Below are 15,091 nucleotides of genomic sequence, written 5' to 3'. Positions count from 1 at the left end.
AAGCTCAACATTCAGAAAACAAAGATCATGGCATCTGGTCCCATCACTTCATGGGAAATAGATGGAAAAACAGTGGAAACAGTGTCAGACTTTATTTTTGGGGGCTCCAAAATCACTGCAGATGCTGATTGCAGCCATGAAATTAAAAGACGCTTGCTCCTTGGAAGGAAAGTTATGACCAACCTTGATAGTATATTAAAAAGCAGAGACATTACTTTGCCAACCAAGGTCCGTCTAGTCAAGGCAATGGTTTTTCCCGTGGTCATGTATGGATGTGAGAGTTGGACTGTGAAGAAAGCTGATCGCCGAAGAATCGATGCTTTTGAACTGTGGTGTTGGAGAAGACTCTTGAGAGTCCCTTGTACTGCAAGGAGATCCAACCAGTCCATTCTAAAGGAGATCAATCCTGGATGTTCATTGGAGGGACTGATGCTAAAGCTGAAACTGCAATACTTTGGCCACCTCATGCGACGAGTTGACTCACTGGAAAAGACTCTGATGCTGGGAAAGGTTGGGGCGGGAGGAGAAGGGGACGACGGAGAATGAGATAGCTGGATGGCATCACCGACTCTGTGGACATGAGTTTGAGTGTACTCCGGGAGTTGGTGATGGACAGGGAGGCCTGGCGTGCTGTGATTCATGGGGTCGCGGAGAGTCGGACACGACTGAGCGACTGAACTGAACTGAACTGAACTGAGACAGAGAAGGCAATGGCAACCCACTCCAGTACTCTTGCCTGGAAAATCCCATGGACGGAGGAGCCTGGTGGGCTGCAGTCCATGGGGTCACTAAGAGTCGGACACGACTGAGTGACTTCACTTTCACTTTTCACTTTCATGCATTGGAGAAGGAAATGGCGACCCACTCCAGTATTCTTGCTTGAAGAATCCCAGCGATGGGGGAACCTGGTGGGCTGCCGTCTGTGGGATCACACAGAGTCGGACACGACTGAAGCGACTTAGCAGCAGCAGCAGCAGCAGACAGAGTCAAAGGTTGGGTTGGTTGAAGTCATGAGGGTCAGGAAAAGTCAGCATCATCCCTTAGATTCCAGTTGATCTGGTGACTGAGCGCTTTGCATGTGTGCATGCTAAGTCACTTCAGTCATATTCAACTCGTTGCAACCCTGTGGACTGTAGCCTTCCAGGCTCCTCTGTCCATGGAGATTCTTCAGGCAGGAATACTGGAGTGGATTGCCATGCCCTCCTCCAGGGGATCTTCCTAACTCAGGGATTGAACCCATGTCTCTTATGTCTCCTGCATTGGCAGGTGGATTTCAAATAGTGCGAATAGCGCCTGAGTGCTGCAAGGATGATTTACATTTTTCAAAACAGTTCAAGAGATTTCTTCAGGCTAATCTTTACTGTGGAAACAGAACTGAGGGTTTACTACTGATTTATTGTCTTTGCTATTGTTACTTCTCTTGTGTGTTAACAGTTTGTTCTTTCATTCCCTTAAGATCATTATTACTAAGACCTGTTCAAGGGCAAGCATTGTGGCCAGGCTTAGGTCACAAAATGGTTTAGGACTAAAATGGCTTGTCTAATGTCCAAAAGCTATATCCAGTTCTTTTCCTCCAGGGGACCGCCTACCTTAATTGCTTATAGGATTTGTCAGTTGTTAAGAATATCTATCATGATTATGCATGCATGGACCAGGGAAATGACCACAGTGGTGAGTTTTTTGGATCCATTGCAACCCATATGAAACAAACAAGGACCAGGACTTCATTTTTCAACTGGCCCCTGCACACCTCCAGTCTGTCAGGACCCAGAAACATGTTTGAACTCCCCTGGCATCAGTGTCAGTACAGATCTTGTCTTGTTGAATAGTGTTGTTGAATATAGTACTGTTGAACCCAAGTTCATGTGCCTGATGCACAGTGAGGCCAAACAAACTGAAACTTTTTAGTTTGGAGCAGAGAAAGATTTATTGCGAGGAGAATGGGGCAGCTTATGTTCAAAAAGCACAAACTACCCAGTGGTTTTCTGGGAAGAGTTTTTATAGGCAAATTTTGGAGGAAGGGCTGCAGAGGTGTGTGACCTTCTGGTATAGTAACGGTGATATTCCAGGAATCTCAGTTATCAGCCCTCTTGTTCCAGCCAGTCTGGGGTCCACATGCTTGTGCTCAGCCTTCAGTTACCATTCTTGACCTGCTTGGGGGACTTAGTGCCTGTAGAAGAACTCAAGAGATGTGTATTGGATTGTAGTGTGTGTACCTTGAGAAAGAACCAGGACCCTCCCCGTCACTGCTCTATTGTTTCTTGCCTCCTTTTAGTTTCTTTCTACATTCCCTCACTCCCCTAGTTAGTAACTTTGAATATGCCCTTTGGAATTCAGGGAAAATCTAGGAGGCTGAAGCCTTTTCCCTACAAACAAGAAATGGGGGGACACAGAAAGGCTTTTGGTATGTGGCAGGGCCCCCAGGGTCCTGCCTGGGTTCAGTAACACTCAAAAACCTGACTGCTCCCTTTCTGCAATGGGGCAGTTACTCTGAAACTTTCAGGGTCGGATTGGAGGAATAAATATACTGAATATACTTGCAGGAGGAATACACCTTGCTCAGGACCCAGCCTTCTATTCAGCTTATGGGCTGTGATGTGGGATCTGGCTAAAGTCTAGAAATTGGGTGAGGGGTTGTGATTTTTCTGCTGTGGTGACTGACATCAGCCTCCACTCACCCAAGCCTAATCTAATGTGGTATGTAAATGAACCTCTACCACAACTGGCTGCCTGTTTCACTGCTAGGAACAACGTGGTCTTAGCTGTAGCCATAAACTCCTTAAATGTAAGGGCTAAAAATAGAAAATCATAGATGATAATATAGGAGTAAATCTTTGTGACTATAAATTCGGCAGTGGTTTCTTAAACATGACATTAAAAGCACAAGTGATGAAAGACACATAATTTATACTCTATCAAAACTTTTGTGCAGGGACTTCCCTGGTGGTCCAGTGGTTAAGAATCTCTGCCAATGCGGGGGACACCAGTTTGATCTCTGGTCTGGGAAGATCCCACGTCCCGTGGAGCAATTAAGCCTGTATGCCACAACTACTGAGCCTGTACTCTAGAGCCTGCAAGCCATAGCTACTGAAACCTGTGCACTCTAGGGCCCGTGCTTCTCAACAAAAGAAGCCACCACAATGAGAAGCCCTTGTAGTGCAAGGAACAGTAGCAACTTCCCCCAACCACCCCCCGACCCCTGCCACCACCGCCCTCTGCAACTGGAGAGAAAAGCATAAAAGCTGTCCACAACAAAGACTCAGCACAGCCAAAAATAAATAAAATAAAAACTTTTGTGCATCTAAAGAAATAAAACAAGAAGAAAATATTTGTGAATTTTATTGATATAGTTGAAAAGAGACTTGTTTCTGAAAATATAAGAATTCTTACAATAACATTAAAAAGATAAGTTGGTTTAAAAATGGGTAAAAGGCTTGAAAACAAGTTTTCCCAAGTGGTCAGTAAACTTATGAAAAGATGCTCACCATCATTAGCCACAGTCAGCTACCACTTCATATGCACTGCTGCTGCTGCTAAGTTGCTTCAGTCGTGTCCGTCTCTGTGCGACCCCATAGACGGCAGCCCACCAGGCTCCCCCGTCCCTGGGATTCTCCAGGCAAGAACCCCGGAGTGGGTTGCCATTTCTTTCTCCATCATATGCAGTAGGATAGCTAAAATAAAAAAGACAGACAATGACAGGTGTTAGCTTGGATATGGAGAAACTGGAACTGTCTTACTGCTGCTGGGAATGTCAAATGGTGCAACCACTTTGTTCCTTGAAAAGTTACATATAGAATTACCACACGACTCATAATTTCATTTCTGGGAGAAGGCAATGGCAACCCACTCCAGTACTCTTGCCTGGAAAATCCCATGGACGGAGGAGCCTGGTGGGCTGCAGTCCATGGGGTCGCTAAGAGTCAGACACAACTGAGCGACTTCGCTTTCACTTTTCACTTTCATGCATTGGAGAAGGAAATGGCAACCCACTCCAGTGTTCTTGCCTGGAGAATCCCAAGGATGGCGGAGCCTGGTGGGCTGCGGTTTATGGGGTCGCGCAGAGTCGGACACGACTGAAGCGACTTAGCAGCAGCAGCAGCATAATTTCATTTCTAGGTATATATGCAAGAGAAATGAAAACTTCCACACAAAAATGTGTATATGAATGTCCATAGCAGCATTATTCTTAAGGGCTAAAAGGTAAAAATAACTTAAATGTCCATCAACTGATAGATGAGTAAAATGTGCTCAATCCATACAATGAAGTATGATTCAGCAATAAAAAGTAATACTGACGCACATTGAAGATTGTACTGACACATATGCTTCAGAATACCAAAGGAGTTCCCTGGTGGCTTAGTGGTTAGGATTCTGGGCTTCCACTGCTGTGGCCTCGGTTCAAGCCCTAGTCAGGGAACTCATGCAGTGCAGCCAAGGGGGAAAAAAAATGGATGAATCTTTCAAATGTAAGCTAAGTGAAAGAATCTAGTCACAAAAGAGCACATATTGTATGATTCCATTTATATGAAATGTCCAAAACAGACAAATTCATAGACACATAAAATAGATTAGTAGTTGCCTGGGGTTACAGAATGGGTGGGAAGATTGGGAAGTAGATTTGAGGAAAGTTTTTTTCTTTTTTTGATCTGTCTCATAAAGTAAAGGAAATAAAAGCAAAAATAAACAAATAGGACCTAAATAAACTTAAAAGTTTTTGCATAGCAAAGGAAACCATCAACAGAACAAAAAGACGGCATACTGAATAGGAGAAAGTATTTGCAAATGGTATGACTAATAAGGAATTATTATCCAACATATGTAAACAGCTCTTGCAATGCAATATCAAGATACAAACAACTCTATTAAAAACTGGGCAGAAGAACTGAATAGACATGTTTCCAAAGAAGAAATGCAGGTGGCCAACAGGGCCATAAAAAGATGATCAACATCATTAAATCATCAGGGAAATGCAAATCAAAACCACATCACACCTGTCAGAATGACAATCATCAAAAAGAGAACAAAGAACAAATCTTGGCAAGGAGGCAGAGAAAAGAGAACCCTCCAACACTGTTTGGTGGGAATGTAAATTGGTGCAGCCACTGTGGAAAAAGTATGAAGGTGTCTCAAAATACTAAAATTGGAACTACTGTATGACCCAGAAACTCCACTCCTGGCTATATAGATGTATGTAAAAAAAATCCCACCAAAAACAGCAAATCAAAAATACATGAGGACTACAATGTTCATAGCATCATTATAAGCAACCTAAGTGTCCAACAACAAATGAACTGCTAGAGATGTGGTGTGTATATATGTATGTATATGTGTGTACACACACATACACTATGGAATACTGCTGCTGCTGCTGCTGCTAAGTCGCTTCAGTCGTGTCTGACTCTGTGCGACCCCATAGACAGCAGCCGACCAGGCTCCTCTGTCCCTGGGATTCTTCAAGCAAGAACACTGGAGTGGGTTGCCATTTCCTTCTCCAATGTGTGAAAGTGAAAAGTGAAAATGAAGTCGCTCAGTCGTGTCCGACTAGTAGCGACCCCATGGACTGCAGCCCACCAGGCTCCCTGTCCATGTGATTTCCCAGGCAAGAATACTGGAGTGGCTTGCCATTGCCTTCTCCGATGGAATACTACCCACCCATAAAAAAGAACAAAACTTTGCCATATGCAGCCATGTGCATGGACTTAGAGGACGTTATTGCCTGCCAGTACAGAAGATGTAGGCTTGGTTGGGAAGATCCCCTGGAGGAGGAAACTGCAAACCACTCCAGTGTGCTTGCCTGGGAAATTCCATGCACAGAGGAGCCTGGCAGGCTACGGTCCATAGGGTCTCAGAGGAGTCAGGACTCAGCAGCGAAACACACACACGATACACACAACATGCTAAGTGAAACATTAGACAAAGACAATGCATGATATAACTTATGTGTGAGATCTAAAAAATACAACAAACTAATGAATGTAACAAAAAAGAAACAGGCTCACAGATAAAGAGAACAAACGTGTTTACTGTTGAGGAAATGAGGAAAGGGCAATATAAAGGTGGGGTAGCAGAAGGTACAGGGTGTAAAATAGGCTACAAGATATATTGTACAACATGGGGAATGAGGCCAGTGTTTTGCAATAATATAAGTGGAGTGTAGCCTGTAAAAATTGTATAAATAAATAAACATCAAATTTAGGTAGCATTCACAAAGAAGACAAAAGAATACGTTCAAAACTTTAAGAGCACTCTGAAAGATTATTGAATTTTTAAAAATTGATAGATGTGGAGGTTCAAAATTTCCTGTATAAGCATTGTTCCTTGTGCCCAATAAAGTAGCACTTTGGGATGCTAAGATTTAAAAAATAGTGCAAAACTCTCAAGAATCTTGGAAATTATGGGTGAATCGTGTCTAAGTAGGTAGATCAAATATCATTCTTCATAGTTGGACAGATTTAGCAACTAGCTCAAGACGGTGACAGATTAACTCACACACACAAAAACAGGTAGCAAGGTGTTTTTGTTTCTTCATTTCAAATTGTTGAATGCACACATACTGCTAACATGACAATTAATGTGAACAGCCTGCCCAGGTGGCGCCATTGCTAAAGAACATGCCTGCCAATGCAGAAGACTAGGGTTTAATCTCTAGGTGAAGATCTGGAGGATGGCATGGCAATCCACTCCAGGAATCTTGCGTGGAGAACCCCATAGACAGAGGAGCCTGGTGGCCTACAGTCCACGGGTCACAAAGAGTCAGACACAACTGAAGCAACTTAGCCGCATGCATATGCAATTTGAACACAGTAGAGATACGAGGAAGAATTTTTTTCAGCTTCATTGATGACAAACACAACTAAATCTGAACCACATAAAACTGGGAAGGATTACACTCTTAAGGAATGTGGTTTAAATTCAGTATAGGAATATATTCTAATGGTGCAGCTGCGTTGACAGAAAAACATTCTGAAGTCATTACCCAAATTAAAGAGCTTGCATGAGTGTATAAATCAACATACAGCTTCCTTCATCAAGATAGCTTCACACTGAAAAAATTTAGCTGAACTAAACAGTGTTAAGTTACACAGTAAAAAATTGTGAATTATGCAAAAACTACTGTATTAGGTTTGAGATTTTCTCTTTATTATGTGATAACATGCCAACACCTATTGTTGCATATGGTAGGAGGCATGAGATTCCACGCTGACTGAAGTGGAACGTTCTATTAGCTATGTCTTAATGTGAGACAAATTTGCAGTGTTCCTAGAAAGTGAAAAACACTTTCATAAGGTCTCCGCCTTTTAAAAATGTGGTGTGGATCATAGATTTGTTTATTTGTGTGATATTTTGGGCATTTTTGACGATCTTGCTACTTCTAAGCAAGGAAAGACTGTGATATGATTTAAAATGGCAGATAGGATCGAAGAGCAAAAATGAAAGCGAGAAACTTGGAAAAAGAGGGTTTCCATAGACTATATAACGTGCTCCTTAATTTAACAACAATTATCAGTAAAGTAGGTGATGATCTTGATATTGCATATCTGGGAAGTGTTATGGCCAAATGCCTTACAGATTTGACAGAACTGTTTACATTTTATATCCATTAAAAGAAGATCCATGCAGGGGAAATTTACAGATCCAGAAACCATTGCTTTCCTTGAAAGGTAACTGTTCAACTTTATAAACTTAAAGAATAAATTGGTCGAAATGCCAATGGATTGCAGATTTTGAACATCAGAATCACTTGCTTTATTTTGGATAAAAGTGAAAGATGAAAATCGTGAGCTTCCTGGAATGGCTTTAAAATTTCTTCTTCTATTCCTGTTAACAAACCTCTGTAATACTGGTTTCTCCACTAGAGCTTTTATTAAAAGAAAACATAAAAACAGTTTCAACAGTCATTGTACCTTCTGAGTAGCATTATATTCCATTCTGCCTGCTTTAGCTAGACTTAACAAGCCCTTATAAGTATATTTGTCCACTAAAAACAATATTGATATGAATAGTATTCATTTATATTTTACTTATAATTTTATAAGTAAAATAACATTATATTTTACTTACAATTTTTGTTTAGTTATGACTGAAGAATGACAAAAAATTATTAGTATAAAAGCAGTTCTCTCTATTCATCACTCATAACATGTACATTCAATGAACAACACATACAGATTTTGCAATTATTTTACTTTTTCCCTATGTTATCTTTGTTCTGATTATGCTTATTGAAATGTAATATTGTCTATTGAATCCGATAATAACAATCAGGTTTTTATTTTGTATGTCTTTGGTTTTTAATGTAATTTATTCAGTAATTCATTTTTATTGAATTTTACAAATGTTGGAATGATTCGCAACAGATCAAAAAAATATAAATACTGGCCCTTTACCACATTTAGCTTGAGAAGCACCATTCTATGCATCAGATTCATATATAACATGAGGATAAACTACTAATTTTGGATAGATCACAATTTTGTTTTTCTTTTTTGGCTTAAGCATTAAAAAGTATTTATTGGCTCTTGTAAATCAAGCAATTCAAAGACATCAGCTTCAGATATGACTTGACTCCGAGCCCAAACCATGTTTCCAAAATTTAATTTTCTCTTTACATTTCTCAGCTGTGTTGCCTTGACGTTGTCTCCATTCTTGGCAGTTCCCTTCTTAGGCTTGAAAGATGATGTCATCAGCTCCTGGAGTAGCATCCTTCTATGCTGAAATTCAGTGAAAGATAGTGAGCATCTTTATTCTAGCATTTCCAGAAAACTTTCTGGGGTCCACTCTGATTGGACTATGTCAGTCCATGAGCTCATCTTTGATTTGATTACTACTGATGTCGTCAAGATGCAGGACTTTGGCCGAGTCAGAATCATTCATCCCACTATTATTTTTTTTACTGAAGTATTGGTGATTTACAATACTGAGTTAGTTTCAGACGTACAGCAAAGTGATTCAGTTATGTGCGTGGTTGCTCAGTCAGAACTATAGCCTGCCAGACTCCTCTGCCCATGAAATTTTCCAGACAAGAATGTGAAGCAGGTTGCCATCTCCTACTCCAGAGGATCTTCCCGACCCAGGGATTGGTCAGTTATAAATATATACTTCTTTTTTTCAGATTCTTTTCCATTATAGGTTATACAAGATATTTAATATAGTTCTCTGTGCTTGTCTAAATCCTTGCTGTTTATCTCTTTTACACATTTGGTGGTGTGTAGGACTGATTACAGTTTTGAGTAATGTGAAGTCCAGTGAGTTAGGGAAAAGAAGGGCCACTTTTTTCTAGCAGGAAAGATGTACATTGTTCTGAGTGTCACTTCTTCACCATTCCCACTAGAGGGCAGTCAAGAAGTACTTATAATTGTTCAGTTCAGTTCTGTGGCTCAGTCATCTCTGACTCTGAGACCCCATGGACTGCAGCACAGCCAGGCTTCCCTGTTCATCACCAACTCCCAGAGCTTACTCAAACTCATCTCCATCGAGTTGGTGATGCCATCCAACCATCTCATCCTCTGTCGTCCCCTTCTCCTGCCTTCAATCTTCCCCAGCATCAATCAGGGTCTTTTCTAAGGAGTCAGTTCTTCGCATCAGGTGGCCAAAGTTTTGGCACTTCAGCTTCAGTATCAGTCCTTCCAATTAATATTCAGCACCGATTTCCTTTAGGATTGACTAGTTGGATCTCCTTGCAGTACAAGGGACTCTCAAGAGTCTTCTCCAAGACCATGTCAAAAGCATCAATTCTTTAGCGGTCAGCTTTCTTTATAGTCCAACTCTCACATCCATACATGACTACTGGAAAAACCATAGCTTTGACTAGGTGGACCTTTGTTGGCAAAGTAATGTCTCTGCTTTTAAATATGCTGTCTAGGTTAGTCATAGCTTTTATTCCAAGGAGCAAGCATTTTTTAATTTCATGGCTGCAGTCACCGTCTGCAGTGATTTTGGAGCCCAAGAAAATAAAGTCTCTCACTGTTTCCATTGTTTCCCCATCTATTTGCCATGAAAAGATGGGACCAGATGCCATGATCTTAGTCTTCTGAATGTTGAGTTTTAAGCCAACTTTTTCACTCTCCTCTTTCACTTTCATCAAGAGGCTCTTTAGTTCTTTTTCCCATTCTGCCATAAAGGTGGTGTCATCTGCATATCTGAGGTTATTGAGATTTCTCCCAGCAGTCTTGATTCCAGCTTATGCTTCATCCAGCTCAGCATTTTGCATATAATTGTTGGGTGTGTCAAAAAGCCAAACTTGCTCTTAAACTGCAAGATTGAAGTATAGCAAAAAAATAAAGCAGAGCAAGATCAATTACCCGGTGAACATTTATTGGTACCAATACTGTACTGAACCACAGTAAGACTCAATGAAGAGTTTGAAGCCCAGTGTCTTTGTATTTATAGCTAAAACCCAAGATATGTGTGTGTGTGCGCGCTTAGTTGCTCAGTCATGTCCGACTTTTTGTGACCAGGCTCCTCAGTCCACGGGATTCTCCAGGCAAGAATACTGGAGTGGGTTGCCATGCCCTCCTCTAAGGATCTTCCCAACCCAGGGATTGAACCCAGGTCTCCCACATTGCAGGCAGCTTCTTTACCATCTGGGCCACCTGGGAAGCCCAAGAATGCTGGAGTGGGTAGCCTATACCTTCTCCAGGGGAACTTCCCGACCCAGGAATTGAACCAGGGTCTCCTGCATTGCAGGTGGATTCTTTACCAGCTGAGCTACCAGGGAAGTCCAAAACCTAAGATAGTAGGTAAAAATGGGACAACTTAAGGCTAAAGGGACAGATTGGAAGATGTTGTATGTTGTTTTATACTATGTGTATTTTACCGAGAGAGAGAGAGCTTGATTCATTCCTCAGGTCAGAAGCCTGGGTGGGCAGGCAGCGTCTACACTGACAGCTCTAGTTCTCAAGATGTGGAGGAGAAGTGGACAGACACGGTGGTGTCTCCCCTCATCACGGGGTTGCTGAACCGTTGCTCTGGGATACATGAACATACACTCCTATACTTTTATTCCAATCATCACTACAAATCTTAGCCCATCTCTCTATCCCAGTTTTCTAGCTGACTTCTTTAGGGAATTCTTTTCATAATTGGGCTTCCTTTGTGGCTCAGCTGGTAAAGAATCTGCCTGCAATGTGGGAGACCTGGGTTTGATCCCTGGGTTTGGAAGATTCCATGGAGAAGGGAAAGGCTACCACTCCAGTATTCTGGCCTAGAGAATTCCATGGACTATATAGTCCATGGGGTTGCAAAGAGTTGAACACGACTGAGCAACTTTCACCTTCACTTTTCATTATTAGTTCCTTCAACATTTGCTAAGTACTACCTTGTTCCTGGCACCTTGTAAGGCTCTGGGTACAGCTGTGAATCAGCTTCTGCAATCAAAGTGTTTAGAGAATATAGCTCTTTCTATTTGGGACCTTGAAGGTCCTGGGAACTATTTTTATTTCAAGCCAACATCTCCTTCAGTCAGTAACAAGTGGGCCACTTAGAGCTGCCATCTCTCAAATATTCTCTTGAAAAGGTAGAAGAACAAGAAAGAAAAAGAGGGGATAACTATAGAACCACAGGGTGATCCAGAGTTGCCTTAACACAAGCCCTTGAGGTGCCAGAGCTGGACTCAGACTTGGCCAACTGTCTGTGGAAGGATGTCACCTTTTGACTTTAACAGGACTTCACTGAAGTGAGCCTTTGAAATCCAAAGGAAGAGGGGCCCACACATCAAGGAACTCACCCCACGCCTACCTTAGGCTTGTTTCGATTCTGTAGGGACACAGATGTTCTCATTCCCAAGGCTGTCTGGAACTGCTGGAGGCAGTATAGCATGTGGGTAAGAGCCTGAATTAAGAATCAGACAAGCCTCAGTTGGAACTCAGGCTGGACCCTGTAGTAGCTGCACAACTTTGGACATTATCTTTGTGTCTGAGCTCTCACTTCTTTAATAATAATAGTCACACCCTGGAAGATGTTGTGAGGTTGAAACCATGTCAAGTAAGTGAAGTTCTTAACTGGGCAACTCCCCAGCATGTGTTAACCCAGGGCATTGAGATAAATGCTCAGTTTCCATCATGTAAGTAGATCAAGGAAAAGGATGTGCCTAAATTGATTCTATTTTGAATTCTATTCTATTCTGCCACGTGCTTGGCGGGAAGAAGTCACTTTGTTGATACAGAATGTATCCATGGCCACAGGGAACCACCCAGGTCACTCTCTGTGCCAGAGGCTGCCTTTCCTCTCCTCTTGGGTCAAACATTGCCCAAGTGGCTGAGAAAAGATCAAGGCATTAGTATTTTCTGGAGACCTGCACTGTGTCCTGTTATCTGAAATGACTAAAGGGAAGGTGAAGGGAACAAACAACTATTGAGTGCCTGCCTGCCATCAATATTCTGCTCTTTCCAATATTCATTCATTCGACAAATAACAACTAGACCTTGCCAGGAATAAAGAGGTAAAAAGAATGCCATATAAGGAGTGTCTTACTTAAAGCATAGGATTAAGTTTTCTTGTTTGTTTTAAAATTATTGTACAGTAGATTCTGCTAATGTACAGTTCTATGCATTTTAAAAGCGTGTAGATCCATGCTGATAGCATCACAATCAGAACACAGAATGTAGTGTAGGAATTTTAATTTCTAATTGGATGTTGTGCAACTACGCCCCAGAGAGTTTGAGCAATTCTCCAAGGTCAAGGTGTCCAGTGCTTATTTACACAGATGATAGAAGGAAATGCAGATTTTCACCTTGGAGTAGGCTGGAGGTCAAGGAAAGGCTCTGTGGCCAGCATTGGTCCTTGAGGTGGAAATCCCCTCTTTTTCATGGACGGTGTCAGTGAAAACTTCTTGGTGCAGTGAAATAAACTCTGTAGACTTTAAGAAAGCCTTCTGAGAATTTAGAATTTAGCTGGGTTCACCAGTTTACTCTCAAGGCACAGCTTGTCTGGAAGAACTGATTTTAACAAAGAAGTATTATGACTCACTTTAAACAGAGACTACAGGGACTTACCTGGCGGTTCAGCGGTTAAGACTCAGTGCTTCCACTGCCGCGGGTAGGTTCCATTACTGGTTGGGGAACTAAGGTCCCACATGCCATAGGGTGCGGCCCCCCCAAATTTTTTTACTACAATGTAATCTTTTGCCATTAACTCCTGGTCATTTTGGTGGCTGTTGATTGAGGTACCCTTGTTCTGTGGGCTGCCCTCACCACTTTTAACCCGATGTGTTTAATGAGCTCTGTCCTGGACAAGAAACATTTCAGTGTTGTGAAAATTATAAACTGAAAGTCAATAAAATTGAGTGAAAGGTCGAGAGCCCCTTCTAGGGAGGGCCGCACACCTACAGCTTCTAGTACGTCTTCCACCTCTTAAACCAGCTGCTGTGGTTGCTGAAAGCACTTTGGAAAATTTTTAAGCCAGCGTTTTTTGTTAGTTTATGTTACTAATAATTGCGCATGATAAAAATAATATTAAGTGACCAAGAGTCTCCCTCCCACCCCCAGACCTCAATCCTTGGACTCCCCTTCCAGGGGCAAATGCCATGACAAGTTATCTGTGTAGCCTTTGCAAAGTCACTAAACAATTTTATTTATTGTCTATAGAATGTGCATTTATGTACAGCCCAAAAGAAATATGCCATCCTATTTCTCCTGAGTCTAGTCATTCAATTCATTTAACTGGAAGCTGGTACCAGGCACGTACTGAAAGTGAAAGTTGTCCAGTTGTGTCCAGTTCTTTGCCACCCTGTGGACTGCAGCCTGCCAGACTCCTCTGTCCATGAGATTCTCCAGGCAAGAATGCTGGAGTGGGTTGCCTTTCTCTAGGGGACTTTACTGACCCAGAGCTCGAAGCTGGGACTCCCCCATTGCAGGCAGCTTCTTTACCATCTGAACCACCAGGGAAGCCTTGGTACAAGGACCCAATAAAGCAGCTGTGACTTTCAAGGAGCTCATGAATCAGAAGGACTTGGGGCCGCACTGGCCTAAAAAGCATTATTAAACACAGAGAGCTCGGATTGGTGGCCCAGATGCCCCATAGTCCCACCGATTTGGTCCTGGCACAGCCACCACTAGCGCCATCTTGTGGCAGTGGTTGGTTTTCCAAATGCTCCTGCTGGCAAGTCTAAGCTCGCCTTCCTTGTGGGAAGAGAAATTCTTCTCCTCAAAGTCCCCAATAGGACCCCAGAGGTCAGCCCTCAGCTGGGTTGACCACTAGCCTGGAGCAAGTCTCATGAATGCTTTCTTTCCAAGGTGCTTGGAATTCCCACCCTAGAATCACTAGACTGGGAGGGATCTTAGAGTACCCTTTCCAGACTCCCTCTCCCACACAACCCATCCTCGTCATGGGGACTCTTGACCTCGTGGGGGTGGGAACACACCAAGGACCAGGCACTCCTTTCCTGGGCAGCCCACTCAGTGGTCATACAACACACATGGTAAGAAAGCTCTTCCCTCTACTTGACAACACATGTGGCCCAGTGACACCCATCCACTGTTCCCAGGGCAGGATTATCCAACAGGTCGACCATCAGGGCTGTTGGAACAGCAAAGTGGAGGCATCTGAAAGCACAAAAACAATTTCAAGGGACACTGATATGTGATAACTATTTTTAAGAAGAGAAGGAAAAAAAAAAGCACTAAAGTGGTTCATGAGAAAACTCAGAACTTTATTGGACTTCTTTATACTTCATATTAGGAATTAGATGCTTAATATTGTATTACCTTTGGGGGGAGGGTGGGCAAGAAATACCTTTAGAGGCTTAAGACTTCAAAAGATCTTAAACAATATTCCTGGATTTCTTTACCCAGAGGAAGTGTCCCCCACCAGACAGCCTCTCAAATATCTGATGACTTCTTCCGCTCTCATACTCAACCTTCCTTGCAGTTTGTCAACCTCCAGGAAGCCCGTTCTGAGCAACTGGGAGAGGACTGGGGTTTCCCCCGAGACACAAAACCCCATCTGTGTTTGTCTTTCCACACAGAGTCCTGAACCCTGTGCTTAGAGACAGCAGTATGCCTTGAGTGGGTGCCCACAAGGCGCCCACGGGGTCAGTGACTACTCCTTACTTCACGGCTGAGGCTTGAACGTCCGCCCACCTGTTCCCATCAGT

This window comes from Moschus berezovskii, chromosome 12 (assembly GCF_049115385.1).
Source record: "Moschus berezovskii isolate FMDL1 chromosome 12, NW_MosBer_1.0, whole genome shotgun sequence".
Classification (NCBI taxonomy): Eukaryota; Metazoa; Chordata; class Mammalia; order Artiodactyla; family Moschidae; genus Moschus; species Moschus berezovskii.
The sequence above is the reverse complement of the archived record's forward strand: the minus strand, read 5'-3'. Positions refer to the sequence as shown.